A 12,903-nucleotide genomic window follows, 5' to 3' on the forward strand; every position below is an offset into this window, starting at 1 on the left:
ACTGCTATAAATGTGAAAGAGAAGATAGTGACAAGACCAAACATGGGCTGCATCCAACTCATTTATTCTATAACCCTTTTGATGTTTCAGCTGACAGTTGAACATTATCTTGCAACTAGGTAGAAACAGAAAAAAGGTGTCAGTAGTATATGCTGTGTCAGAAGTAGTGTTCGGGAGAATGAACTCAGCAACAGCGGGTTTGGGCCCACAATTTCAGCTTTGCCCCCACACTGCCTCCAATTGTTCCAAGTAGTACGTTACCCAAAGCCACAATTTACCCACTTTGTCTTGCCTCCTCTAGAGGCAGCTATGGCAAGATTTACATGAAAAGGTTTTGGGTTCGACCCCCATTGCAGCTGAGCCAGTGGTGCTGATTGCCCAAAGTGATTTGCTCTCGATATTGGTTTTGTCCAGGAAAAAAGGGAACATCTATTGAACAAGTACCCCACCTTGCCATTAATTACATGGAATCGAGAATCCACCAGTGTTAGGTAGGGGGCGAACTGCTAGACATACCAATGTAACAACAAATAATACAGTTTGCGGAGAAGCTGTGCGAGATACTGCAAACAGTTTGAATAGCTGAATTCTGAAATTCTATCGCAGTGGCATTATCATAGCCTATGAGGTCCATCCGAGGAGTGGTTATTGTTGGGTGACAACTTAACCCAAAACTCTACATTGGAACGACATGAAATATAGTCAGAAGTAGTCTTGGGGAGAATAGGTTCAGCAACAGGGGGTATTGGTCCACAATTCCAGTATTGCCCCCACACTGCCTCTAATTCTTGCAAGAAGTAAGGTACCCTTAGCCACGTTATACACTTCCACTAGAGGCAGCGGTGGCAAGGTTGAGTTGAAAAGGTTTTGGGTTTGCGACCCATTGCAGCTGAACCAGTGGTGCAGCTTACCCAACATGCTTTGCTCTCGATATTGTTTTTTTACTACTGGAAAAAGGTCACATCTATTGAATAAGTACCCCACCTTGCCATGAATGACATGTAATCAAGAATCCACCAAAGTGGTAGGTAGGGGGCGAACTGCTAGACATTGCAATGTTAAAACACGATATTACCGTTAAAGGAGAAGCTGTGCAAGACACTGTAAACAGTTTGAGTAGCTGTAATATGCCATTCTTTCGCAGAGGCGATATCGTAGCCTATGAAGTGCATCTGAGGCGTGATTATTGCTGGTTGAAAACTTAACCCAATACCCCGCTTGGGATGACTTGAAATATAGTCAGCCTTGGCAATTTTTGATAGTCTCATGTGAGACTGCTATAAATGTGAAAGAGAAGATAGTGACAAGACCAAACATGGGCTGCATCCAACTCATTTATTCTATAACCCTTTTGATGTTTCAGCTGACAGTTGAACATTATCTTGCAACTAGGTAGAAACAGAAAAAAGGTGTCAGTAGTATATGCTGTGTCAGAAGTAGTGTTCGGGAGAATGAACTCAGCAACAGCGGGTTTGGGCCCACAATTTCAGCTTTGCCCCCACACTGCCTCCAATTGTTCCAAGTAGTACGTTACCCAAAGCCACTTTACCCACTTTGTCTTGCCTCCTCTAGAGGCAGCTATGGCAAGATTTACATGAAAAGGTTTTGGGTTCGACCCCCATTGCAGCTGAGCCAGTGGTGCTGATTGCCCAAAGTGATTTGCTCTCGATATTGGTTTTGTCCAGGAAAAAGGGAACATCTATTGAACAAGTACCCCACCTTGCCATTAATTACATGGAATCGAGAATCCACCAGTGTTAGGTAGGGGGCGAACTGCTAGACATACCAATGTAACAACAAATAATACAGTTTGCGGAGAAGCTGTGCGAGATACTGCAAACAGTTTGAATAGCTGAATTCTGAAATTCTATCGCAGTGGCATTATCATAGCCTATGAGGTCCATCCGAGGAGTGGTTATTGTTGGGTGACAACTTAACCCAAAACTCTACATTGGAACGACATGAAATATAGTCAGAAGTAGTCTTGGGGAGAATAGGTTCAGCAACAGGGGTATTGGTCCACAATTCCAGTATTGCCCCCACACTGCCTCTAATTCTTGCAAGAAGTAAGGTACCCTTAGCCACGTTATACACTTCCACTAGAGGCAGCGGTGGCAAGGTTGAGTTGAAAAGGTTTTGGGTTTGCGACCCATTGCAGCTGAACCAGTGGTGCAGCTTACCCAACATGCTTTGCTCTCGATATTGTTTTTTTACTACTGGAAAAAGGTCACATCTATTGAATAAGTACCCCACCTTGCCATGAATGACATGTAATCAAGAATCCACCAAAGTGGTAGGTAGGGGGCGAACTGCTAGACATTGCAATGTTAAAACACGATATTACCGTTAAAGGAGAAGCTGTGCAAGACACTGTAAACAGTTTGAGTAGCTGTAATATGCCATTCTTTCGCAGAGGCGATATCGTAGCCTATGAAGTCCATCTGAGGCGTGATTATTGCTGGTTGAAAACTTAACCCAATACCCCGCTTGGGATGACTTGAAATATAGTCAGCCTTGGCAATTTTTGATAGTCTCATGTGAGACTGCTATAAATGTGAAAGAGAAGATAGTGACAAGACCAAACATGGGCTGCATCCAACTCATTTATTCTATAACCCTTTTGATGTTTCAGCTGACAGTTGAACATTATCTTGCAACTAGGTAGAAACAGAAAAAAGGTGTCAGTAGTATATGCTGTGTCAGAAGTAGTGTTCGGGAGAATGAACTCAGCAACAGCGGGTTTGGGCCCACAATTTCAGCTTTGCCCCCACACTGCCTCCAATTGTTCCAAGTAGTACGTTACCCAAAGCCACTTTACCCACTTTGTCTTGCCTCCTCTAGAGGCAGCTATGGCAAGATTTACATGAAAAGGTTTTGGGTTCGACCCCCATTGCAGCTGAGCCAGTGGTGCTGATTGCCCAAAGTGATTTGCTCTCGATATTGGTTTTGTCCAGGAAAAAGGGAACATCTATTGAACAAGTACCCCACCTTGCCATTAATTACATGGAATCGAGAATCCACCAGTGTTAGGTAGGGGGCGAACTGCTAGACATACCAATGTAACAACAAATAATACAGTTTGCGGAGAAGCTGTGCGAGATACTGCAAACAGTTTGAATAGCTGAATTCTGAAATTCTATCGCAGTGGCATTATCATAGCCTATGAGGTCCATCCGAGGAGTGGTTATTGTTGGGTGACAACTTAACCCAAAACTCTACATTGGAACGACATGAAATATAGTCAGAAGTAGTCTTGGGGAGAATAGGTTCAGCAACAGGGGGTATTGGTCCACAATTCCAGTATTGCCCCCACACTGCCTCTAATTCTTGCAAGAAGTAAGGTACCCTTAGCCACGTTATACACTTCCACTAGAGGCAGCGGTGGCAAGGTTGAGTTGAAAAGGTTTTGGGTTTGCGACCCATTGCAGCTGAACCAGTGGTGCAGCTTACCCAACATGCTTTGCTCTCGATATTGTTTTTTTACTACTGGAAAAAGGTCACATCTATTGAATAAGTACCCCACCTTGCCATGAATGACATGTAATCAAGAATCCACCAAAGTGGTAGGTAGGGGGCGAACTGCTAGACATTGCAATGTTAAAACACGATATTACCGTTAAAGGAGAAGCTGTGCAAGACACTGTAAACAGTTTGAGTAGCTGTAATATGCCATTCTTTCGCAGAGGCGATATCGTAGCCTATGAAGTGCATCTGAGGCGTGATTATTGCTGGTTGAAAACTTAACCCAATACCCCGCTTGGGATGACTTGAAATATAGTCAGCCTTGGCAATTTTTGATAGTCTCATGTGAGACTGCTATAAATGTGAAAGAGAAGATAGTGACAAGACCAAACATGGGCTGCATCCAACTCATTTATTCTATAACCCTTTTGATGTTTCAGCTGACAGTTGAACATTATCTTGCAACTAGGTAGAAACAGAAAAAAGGTGTCAGTAGTATATGCTGTGTCAGAAGTAGTGTTCGGGAGAATGAACTCAGCAACAGCGGGTTTGGGCCCACAATTTCAGCTTTGCCCCCACACTGCCTCCAATTGTTCCAAGTAGTACGTTACCCAAAGCCACTTTACCCACTTTGTCTTGCCTCCTCTAGAGGCAGCTATGGCAAGATTTACATGAAAAGGTTTTGGGTTCGACCCCCATTGCAGCTGAGCCAGTGGTGCTGATTGCCCAAAGTGATTTGCTCTCGATATTGGTTTTGTCCAGGAAAAAAGGGAACATCTATTGAACAAGTACCCCACCTTGCCATTAATTACATGGAATCGAGAATCCACCAGTGTTAGGTAGGGGGCGAACTGCTAGACATACCAATGTAACAACAAATAATACAGTTTGCGGAGAAGCTGTGCGAGATACTGCAAACAGTTTGAATAGCTGAATTCTGAAATTCTATCGCAGTGGCATTATCATAGCCTATGAGGTCCATCCGAGGAGTGGTTATTGTTGGGTGACAACTTAACCCAAAACTCTACATTGGAACGACATGAAATATAGTCAGAAGTAGTCTTGGGGAGAATAGGTTCAGCAACAGGGGGTATTGGTCCACAATTCCAGTATTGCCCCCACACTGCCTCTAATTCTTGCAAGAAGTAAGGTACCCTTAGCCACGTTATACACTTCCACTAGAGGCAGCGGTGGCAAGGTTGAGTTGAAAAGGTTTTGGGTTTGCGACCCATTGCAGCTGAACCAGTGGTGCAGCTTACCCAACATGCTTTGCTCTCGATATTGTTTTTTTACTACTGGAAAAAGGTCACATCTATTGAATAAGTACCCCACCTTGCCATGAATGACATGTAATCAAGAATCCACCAAAGTGGTAGGTAGGGGGCGAACTGCTAGACATTGCAATGTTAAAACACGATATTACCGTTAAAGGAGAAGCTGTGCAAGACACTGTAAACAGTTTGAGTAGCTGTAATATGCCATTCTTTCGCAGAGGCGATATCGTAGCCTATGAAGTGCATCTGAGGCGTGATTATTGCTGGTTGAAAACTTAACCCAATACCCCGCTTGGGATGACTTGAAATATAGTCAGCCTTGGCAATTTTTGATAGTCTCATGTGAGACTGCTATAAATGTGAAAGAGAAGATAGTGACAAGACCAAACATGGGCTGCATCCAACTCATTTATTCTATAACCCTTTTGATGTTTCAGCTGACAGTTGAACATTATCTTGCAACTAGGTAGAAACAGAAAAAAGGTGTCAGTAGTATATGCTGTGTCAGAAGTAGTGTTCGGGAGAATGAACTCAGCAACAGCGGGTTTGGGCCCACAATTTCAGCTTTGCCCCCACACTGCCTCCAATTGTTCCAAGTAGTACGTTACCCAAAGCCACTTTACCCACTTTGTCTTGCCTCCTCTAGAGGCAGCTATGGCAAGATTTACATGAAAAGGTTTTGGGTTCGACCCCATTGCAGCTGAGCCAGTGGTGCTGATTGCCCAAAGTGATTTGCTCTCGATATTGGTTTTGTCCAGGAAAAAGGGAACATCTATTGAACAAGTACCCCACCTTGCCATTAATTACATGGAATCGAGAATCCACCAGTGTTAGGTAGGGGGCGAACTGCTAGACATACCAATGTAACAACAAATAATACAGTTTGCGGAGAAGCTGTGCGAGATACTGCAAACAGTTTGAATAGCTGAATTCTGAAATTCTATCGCAGTGGCATTATCATAGCCTATGAGGTCCATCCGAGGAGTGGTTATTGTTGGGTGACAACTTAACCCAAAACTCTACATTGGAACGACATGAAATATAGTCAGAAGTAGTCTTGGGGAGAATAGGTTCAGCAACAGGGGTATTGGTCCACAATTCCAGTATTGCCCCCACACTGCCTCTAATTCTTGCAAGAAGTAAGGTACCCTTAGCCACGTTATACACTTCCACTAGAGGCAGCGGTGGCAAGGTTGAGTTGAAAAGGTTTTGGGTTTGCGACCCATTGCAGCTGAACCAGTGGTGCAGCTTACCCAACATGCTTTGCTCTCGATATTGTTTTTTTACTACTGGAAAAAGGTCACATCTATTGAATAAGTACCCCACCTTGCCATGAATGACATGTAATCAAGAATCCACCAAAGTGGTAGGTAGGGGGCGAACTGCTAGACATTGCAATGTTAAAACACGATATTACCGTTAAAGGAGAAGCTGTGCAAGACACTGTAAACAGTTTGAGTAGCTGTAATATGCCATTCTTTCGCAGAGGCGATATCGTAGCCTATGAAGTGCATCTGAGGCGTGATTATTGCTGGTTGAAAACTTAACCCAATACCCCGCTTGGGATGACTTGAAATATAGTCAGCCTTGGCAATTTTTGATAGTCTCATGTGAGACTGCTATAAATGTGAAAGAGAAGATAGTGACAAGACCAAACATGGGCTGCATCCAACTCATTTATTCTATAACCCTTTTGATGTTTCAGCTGACAGTTGAACATTATCTTGCAACTAGGTAGAAACAGAAAAAAGGTGTCAGTAGTATATGCTGTGTCAGAAGTAGTGTTCGGGAGAATGAACTCAGCAACAGCGGGTTTGGGCCCACAATTTCAGCTTTGCCCCCACACTGCCTCCAATTGTTCCAAGTAGTACGTTACCCAAAGCCACAATTTACCCACTTTGTCTTGCCTCCTCTAGAGGCAGCTATGGCAAGATTTACATGAAAAGGTTTTGGGTTCGACCCCCATTGCAGCTGAGCCAGTGGTGCTGATTGCCCAAAGTGATTTGCTCTCGATATTGGTTTTGTCCAGGAAAAAAGGGAACATCTATTGAACAAGTACCCCACCTTGCCATTAATTACATGGAATCGAGAATCCACCAGTGTTAGGTAGGGGGCGAACTGCTAGACATACCAATGTAACAACAAATAATACAGTTTGCGGAGAAGCTGTGCGAGATACTGCAAACAGTTTGAATAGCTGAATTCTGAAATTCTATCGCAGTGGCATTATCATAGCCTATGAGGTCCATCCGAGGAGTGGTTATTGTTGGGTGACAACTTAACCCAAAACTCTACATTGGAACGACATGAAATATAGTCAGAAGTAGTCTTGGGGAGAATAGGTTCAGCAACAGGGGGTATTGGTCCACAATTCCAGTATTGCCCCCACACTGCCTCTAATTCTTGCAAGAAGTAAGGTACCCTTAGCCACGTTATACACTTCCACTAGAGGCAGCGGTGGCAAGGTTGAGTTGAAAAGGTTTTGGGTTTGCGACCCATTGCAGCTGAACCAGTGGTGCAGCTTACCCAACATGCTTTGCTCTCGATATTGTTTTTTTACTACTGGAAAAAGGTCACATCTATTGAATAAGTACCCCACCTTGCCATGAATGACATGTAATCAAGAATCCACCAAAGTGGTAGGTAGGGGGCGAACTGCTAGACATTGCAATGTTAAAACACGATATTACCGTTAAAGGAGAAGCTGTGCAAGACACTGTAAACAGTTTGAGTAGCTGTAATATGCCATTCTTTCGCAGAGGCGATATCGTAGCCTATGAAGTGCATCTGAGGCGTGATTATTGCTGGTTGAAAACTTAACCCAATACCCCGCTTGGGATGACTTGAAATATAGTCAGCCTTGGCAATTTTTGATAGTCTCATGTGAGACTGCTATAAATGTGAAAGAGAAGATAGTGACAAGACCAAACATGGGCTGCATCCAACTCATTTATTCTATAACCCTTTTGATGTTTCAGCTGACAGTTGAACATTATCTTGCAACTAGGTAGAAACAGAAAAAAGGTGTCAGTAGTATATGCTGTGTCAGAAGTAGTGTTCGGGAGAATGAACTCAGCAACAGCGGGTTTGGGCCCACAATTTCAGCTTTGCCCCCACACTGCCTCCAATTGTTCCAAGTAGTACGTTACCCAAAGCCACTTTACCCACTTTGTCTTGCCTCCTCTAGAGGCAGCTATGGCAAGATTTACATGAAAAGGTTTTGGGTTCGACCCCATTGCAGCTGAGCCAGTGGTGCTGATTGCCCAAAGTGATTTGCTCTCGATATTGGTTTTGTCCAGGAAAAAAGGGAACATCTATTGAACAAGTACCCCACCTTGCCATTAATTACATGGAATCGAGAATCCACCAGTGTTAGGTAGGGGGCGAACTGCTAGACATACCAATGTAACAACAAATAATACAGTTTGCGGAGAAGCTGTGCGAGATACTGCAAACAGTTTGAATAGCTGAATTCTGAAATTCTATCGCAGTGGCATTATCATAGCCTATGAGGTCCATCCGAGGAGTGGTTATTGTTGGGTGACAACTTAACCCAAAACTCTACATTGGAACGACATGAAATATAGTCAGAAGTAGTCTTGGGGAGAATAGGTTCAGCAACAGGGGGTATTGGTCCACAATTCCAGTATTGCCCCCACACTGCCTCTAATTCTTGCAAGAAGTAAGGTACCCTTAGCCACGTTATACACTTCCACTAGAGGCAGCGGTGGCAAGGTTGAGTTGAAAAGGTTTTGGGTTTGCGACCCATTGCAGCTGAACCAGTGGTGCAGCTTACCCAACATGCTTTGCTCTCGATATTGTTTTTTTACTACTGGAAAAAGGTCACATCTATTGAATAAGTACCCCACCTTGCCATGAATGACATGTAATCAAGAATCCACCAAAGTGGTAGGTAGGGGGCGAACTGCTAGACATTGCAATGTTAAAACACGATATTACCGTTAAAGGAGAAGCTGTGCAAGACACTGTAAACAGTTTGAGTAGCTGTAATATGCCATTCTTTCGCAGAGGCGATATCGTAGCCTATGAAGTGCATCTGAGGCGTGATTATTGCTGGTTGAAAACTTAACCCAATACCCCGCTTGGGATGACTTGAAATATAGTCAGCCTTGGCAATTTTTGATAGTCTCATGTGAGACTGCTATAAATGTGAAAGAGAAGATAGTGACAAGACCAAACATGGGCTGCATCCAACTCATTTATTCTATAACCCTTTTGATGTTTCAGCTGACAGTTGAACATTATCTTGCAACTAGGTAGAAACAGAAAAAAGGTGTCAGTAGTATATGCTGTGTCAGAAGTAGTGTTCGGGAGAATGAACTCAGCAACAGCGGGTTTGGGCCCACAATTTCAGCTTTGCCCCCACACTGCCTCCAATTGTTCCAAGTAGTACGTTACCCAAAGCCACAATTTACCCACTTTGTCTTGCCTCCTCTAGAGGCAGCTATGGCAAGATTTACATGAAAAGGTTTTGGGTTCGACCCCCATTGCAGCTGAGCCAGTGGTGCTGATTGCCCAAAGTGATTTGCTCTCGATATTGGTTTTGTCCAGGAAAAAAGGGAACATCTATTGAACAAGTACCCCACCTTGCCATTAATTACATGGAATCGAGAATCCACCAGTGTTAGGTAGGGGGCGAACTGCTAGACATACCAATGTAACAACAAATAATACAGTTTGCGGAGAAGCTGTGCGAGATACTGCAAACAGTTTGAATAGCTGAATTCTGAAATTCTATCGCAGTGGCATTATCATAGCCTATGAGGTCCATCCGAGGAGTGGTTATTGTTGGGTGACAACTTAACCCAAAACTCTACATTGGAACGACATGAAATATAGTCAGAAGTAGTCTTGGGGAGAATAGGTTCAGCAACAGGGGGTATTGGTCCACAATTCCAGTATTGCCCCCACACTGCCTCTAATTCTTGCAAGAAGTAAGGTACCCTTAGCCACGTTATACACTTCCACTAGAGGCAGCGGTGGCAAGGTTGAGTTGAAAAGGTTTTGGGTTTGCGACCCATTGCAGCTGAACCAGTGGTGCAGCTTACCCAACATGCTTTGCTCTCGATATTGTTTTTTTACTACTGGAAAAAGGTCACATCTATTGAATAAGTACCCCACCTTGCCATGAATGACATGTAATCAAGAATCCACCAAAGTGGTAGGTAGGGGGCGAACTGCTAGACATTGCAATGTTAAAACACGATATTACCGTTAAAGGAGAAGCTGTGCAAGACACTGTAAACAGTTTGAGTAGCTGTAATATGCCATTCTTTCGCAGAGGCGATATCGTAGCCTATGAAGTGCATCTGAGGCGTGATTATTGCTGGTTGAAAACTTAACCCAATACCCCGCTTGGGATGACTTGAAATATAGTCAGCCTTGGCAATTTTTGATAGTCTCATGTGAGACTGCTATAAATGTGAAAGAGAAGATAGTGACAAGACCAAACATGGGCTGCATCCAACTCATTTATTCTATAACCCTTTTGATGTTTCAGCTGACAGTTGAACATTATCTTGCAACTAGGTAGAAACAGAAAAAAGGTGTCAGTAGTATATGCTGTGTCAGAAGTAGTGTTCGGGAGAATGAACTCAGCAACAGCGGGTTTGGGCCCACAATTTCAGCTTTGCCCCCACACTGCCTCCAATTGTTCCAAGTAGTACGTTACCCAAAGCCACAATTTACCCACTTTGTCTTGCCTCCTCTAGAGGCAGCTATGGCAAGATTTACATGAAAAGGTTTTGGGTTCGACCCCCATTGCAGCTGAGCCAGTGGTGCTGATTGCCCAAAGTGATTTGCTCTCGATATTGGTTTTGTCCAGGAAAAAAGGGAACATCTATTGAACAAGTACCCCACCTTGCCATTAATTACATGGAATCGAGAATCCACCAGTGTTAGGTAGGGGGCGAACTGCTAGACATACCAATGTAACAACAAATAATACAGTTTGCGGAGAAGCTGTGCGAGATACTGCAAACAGTTTGAATAGCTGAATTCTGAAATTCTATCGCAGTGGCATTATCATAGCCTATGAGGTCCATCCGAGGAGTGGTTATTGTTGGGTGACAACTTAACCCAAAACTCTACATTGGAACGACATGAAATATAGTCAGAAGTAGTCTTGGGGAGAATAGGTTCAGCAACAGGGGGTATTGGTCCACAATTCCAGTATTGCCCCCACACTGCCTCTAATTCTTGCAAGAAGTAAGGTACCCTTAGCCACGTTATACACTTCCACTAGAGGCAGCGGTGGCAAGGTTGAGTTGAAAAGGTTTTGGGTTTGCGACCCATTGCAGCTGAACCAGTGGTGCAGCTTACCCAACATGCTTTGCTCTCGATATTGTTTTTTTACTACTGGAAAAAGGTCACATCTATTGAATAAGTACCCCACCTTGCCATGAATGACATGTAATCAAGAATCCACCAAAGTGGTAGGTAGGGGGCGAACTGCTAGACATTGCAATGTTAAAACACGATATTACCGTTAAAGGAGAAGCTGTGCAAGACACTGTAAACAGTTTGAGTAGCTGTAATATGCCATTCTTTCGCAGAGGCGATATCGTAGCCTATGAAGTGCATCTGAGGCGTGATTATTGCTGGTTGAAAACTTAACCCAATACCCCGCTTGGGATGACTTGAAATATAGTCAGCCTTGGCAATTTTTGATAGTCTCATGTGAGACTGCTATAAATGTGAAAGAGAAGATAGTGACAAGACCAAACATGGGCTGCATCCAACTCATTTATTCTATAACCCTTTTGATGTTTCAGCTGACAGTTGAACATTATCTTGCAACTAGGTAGAAACAGAAAAAAGGTGTCAGTAGTATATGCTGTGTCAGAAGTAGTGTTCGGGAGAATGAACTCAGCAACAGCGGGTTTGGGCCCACAATTTCAGCTTTGCCCCCACACTGCCTCCAATTGTTCCAAGTAGTACGTTACCCAAAGCCACTTTACCCACTTTGTCTTGCCTCCTCTAGAGGCAGCTATGGCAAGATTTACATGAAAAGGTTTTGGGTTCGACCCCCATTGCAGCTGAGCCAGTGGTGCTGATTGCCCAAAGTGATTTGCTCTCGATATTGGTTTTGTCCAGGAAAAAAGGGAACATCTATTGAACAAGTACCCCACCTTGCCATTAATTACATGGAATCGAGAATCCACCAGTGTTAGGTAGGGGGCGAACTGCTAGACATACCAATGTAACAACAAATAATACAGTTTGCGGAGAAGCTGTGCGAGATACTGCAAACAGTTTGAATAGCTGAATTCTGAAATTCTATCGCAGTGGCATTATCATAGCCTATGAGGTCCATCCGAGGAGTGGTTATTGTTGGGTGACAACTTAACCCAAAACTCTACATTGGAACGACATGAAATATAGTCAGAAGTAGTCTTGGGGAGAATAGGTTCAGCAACAGGGGTATTGGTCCACAATTCCAGTATTGCCCCCACACTGCCTCTAATTCTTGCAAGAAGTAAGGTACCCTTAGCCACGTTATACACTTCCACTAGAGGCAGCGGTGGCAAGGTTGAGTTGAAAAGGTTTTGGGTTTGCGACCCATTGCAGCTGAACCAGTGGTGCAGCTTACCCAACATGCTTTGCTCTCGATATTGTTTTTTTACTACTGGAAAAAGGTCACATCTATTGAATAAGTACCCCACCTTGCCATGAATGACATGTAATCAAGAATCCACCAAAGTGGTAGGTAGGGGGCGAACTGCTAGACATTGCAATGTTAAAACACGATATTACCGTTAAAGGAGAAGCTGTGCAAGACACTGTAAACAGTTTGAGTAGCTGTAATATGCCATTCTTTCGCAGAGGCGATATCGTAGCCTATGAAGTGCATCTGAGGCGTGATTATTGCTGGTTGAAAACTTAACCCAATACCCCGCTTGGGATGACTTGAAATATAGTCAGCCTTGGCAATTTTTGATAGTCTCATGTGAGACTGCTATAAATGTGAAAGAGAAGATAGTGACAAGACCAAACATGGGCTGCATCCAACTCATTTATTCTATAACCCTTTTGATGTTTCAGCTGACAGTTGAACATTATCTTGCAACTAGGTAGAAACAGAAAAAAGGTGTCAGTAGTATATGCTGTGTCAGAAGTAGTGTTCGGGAGAATGAACTCAGCAACA

The 12,903-nt window shown here is 43.5% G+C and overlaps 10 non-coding genes across 10 annotated transcripts; all 10 read left to right on the forward strand.

The window, feature by feature from the left end:
- The first annotated feature begins 1,132 nt into the window (after window positions 1-1,132).
- LOC124004446 lies at window positions 1,133-1,274 on the forward strand. The gene has a single exon (XR_006833430.1). It is a non-coding gene; the product is annotated as a U4 spliceosomal RNA (small nuclear RNA).
- Window positions 1,275-2,401: 1,127 nt separating this feature from the next.
- On the forward strand, window positions 2,402-2,543 carry LOC124004435. The gene has a single exon (XR_006833420.1). It is a non-coding gene; the product is annotated as a U4 spliceosomal RNA (small nuclear RNA).
- Window positions 2,544-3,671: 1,128 nt separating this feature from the next.
- Window positions 3,672-3,813, forward strand: LOC124004457. Its single transcript, XR_006833441.1, has one exon. It is a non-coding gene; the product is annotated as a U4 spliceosomal RNA (small nuclear RNA).
- A 1,129-nt stretch (window positions 3,814-4,942) lies between these two features.
- Window positions 4,943-5,084, forward strand: LOC124004467. The gene has a single exon (XR_006833451.1). It is a non-coding gene; the product is annotated as a U4 spliceosomal RNA (small nuclear RNA).
- A 1,126-nt stretch (window positions 5,085-6,210) lies between these two features.
- LOC124004472 lies at window positions 6,211-6,352 on the forward strand. Its single transcript, XR_006833456.1, has one exon. It is a non-coding gene; the product is annotated as a U4 spliceosomal RNA (small nuclear RNA).
- Window positions 6,353-7,483: 1,131 nt separating this feature from the next.
- Window positions 7,484-7,625, forward strand: LOC124004473. The gene has a single exon (XR_006833457.1). It is a non-coding gene; the product is annotated as a U4 spliceosomal RNA (small nuclear RNA).
- A 1,128-nt stretch (window positions 7,626-8,753) lies between these two features.
- On the forward strand, window positions 8,754-8,895 carry LOC124004475. The gene has a single exon (XR_006833458.1). It is a non-coding gene; the product is annotated as a U4 spliceosomal RNA (small nuclear RNA).
- A 1,131-nt stretch (window positions 8,896-10,026) lies between these two features.
- Window positions 10,027-10,168, forward strand: LOC124004476. Its single transcript, XR_006833459.1, has one exon. It is a non-coding gene; the product is annotated as a U4 spliceosomal RNA (small nuclear RNA).
- A 1,131-nt stretch (window positions 10,169-11,299) lies between these two features.
- On the forward strand, window positions 11,300-11,441 carry LOC124004477. Its single transcript, XR_006833460.1, has one exon. It is a non-coding gene; the product is annotated as a U4 spliceosomal RNA (small nuclear RNA).
- Window positions 11,442-12,569: 1,128 nt separating this feature from the next.
- On the forward strand, window positions 12,570-12,711 carry LOC124004478. The gene has a single exon (XR_006833461.1). It is a non-coding gene; the product is annotated as a U4 spliceosomal RNA (small nuclear RNA).
- Window positions 12,712-12,903: the final 192 nt, after the last annotated feature.

This window comes from Oncorhynchus gorbuscha, linkage group LG18 (genome assembly GCF_021184085.1).
Source record: "Oncorhynchus gorbuscha isolate QuinsamMale2020 ecotype Even-year linkage group LG18, OgorEven_v1.0, whole genome shotgun sequence".
NCBI lineage: Eukaryota > Metazoa > Chordata > Actinopteri > Salmoniformes > Salmonidae > Oncorhynchus > Oncorhynchus gorbuscha.